The 976-nt window shown below is 41.1% G+C and overlaps 1 pseudogene; it reads left to right on the forward strand.

Annotated features, from left to right (window-relative positions):
• Positions 1–420: 420 nt before the first annotated feature.
• On the forward strand, positions 421–596 carry LOC130277875 (U2 spliceosomal RNA; annotated as a pseudogene).
• The last annotated feature ends 380 nt before the right edge of the window (positions 597–976 follow it).

Genomic DNA, 976 nt, shown 5'->3' on the forward strand with positions numbered 1-976 from the left:
GGTGAGCAGGCATCTTGTGGAATTTCGGAGGAGCAGAAATATAACAGGTTGGTATCTGCAGGATGGCATCTGGTGTGGGTTATGCACAAGTTCCTGATTGAGACAGTGGAAATGGAAGTGGGTGGCCAAAGATTCATCCCTGATTTCATGATACAAACATAAGAGTGGGTGAGGCAAAAGAGAGAGGGAGAATGAGTATTCAGAGTGAAGAGCTTCTGCTTATGATGCATTTCCTGGAAAGGGGTAGTCAGGACTGGACAAGATGATGGAGGGGGAGTGGTCAAAGATTAAAGCTAGAAGTATAACAAAATAAAAGTGTATAAAGTGTCAAAAAGTGTGGTAAGGATCCTAATGTACAGTAGATTTTACAGATATGATACCAACTCTGAATATCATTAGGAGCATTTGCTATTAATTAACATCGCTTCTAGGCCTTTTGGCTAAGATCAAGTGTAGTATTTGTTCTTATCAGTCTTATCAGTTGTCCAGACACCACTGATGTGTGACTGGTGGGGATGGGTGCTGCATGGAGGGGGCAGGTGTACCGGGGCTTGTTTCAGCGGAGATCAGCTCAATTTGCTATTAGCAAACCTTTCCTGCTCTGGACAGTTCCTGACATAGACAGAGGTGTCAGAAGAGAGCACTGTGGACGACAGAAAAGAAATGTAAATAGAAAATAACTTCCTCTGTAGTATACAGCAGCTGATGAGTACTGGAAGGATTAAGATTTTAAATAGTAGTCATTTACAAATCTGTTTAACTTTCTGGCACCAGTTGATTTAAAAAATTTTTTTTTAAGAGTTCTCCTTTAAGACAAGCAGCAAGTACTAAAACAATCCAACCCACGCAGACCCACAGGATTCCTCCTACTCACCATGTTAGGAATGAGGCAATCTCTGCTGCCTAAGGACTTTCTTTATTTATTCAAGTTGAAAGATTTCCAGCCAAATATAACAAATAACCCGAGAGAGGAACT

This window comes from Hyla sarda, chromosome 6, assembly GCF_029499605.1.
Source record: "Hyla sarda isolate aHylSar1 chromosome 6, aHylSar1.hap1, whole genome shotgun sequence".
Classification (NCBI taxonomy): domain Eukaryota; kingdom Metazoa; phylum Chordata; class Amphibia; order Anura; family Hylidae; genus Hyla; species Hyla sarda.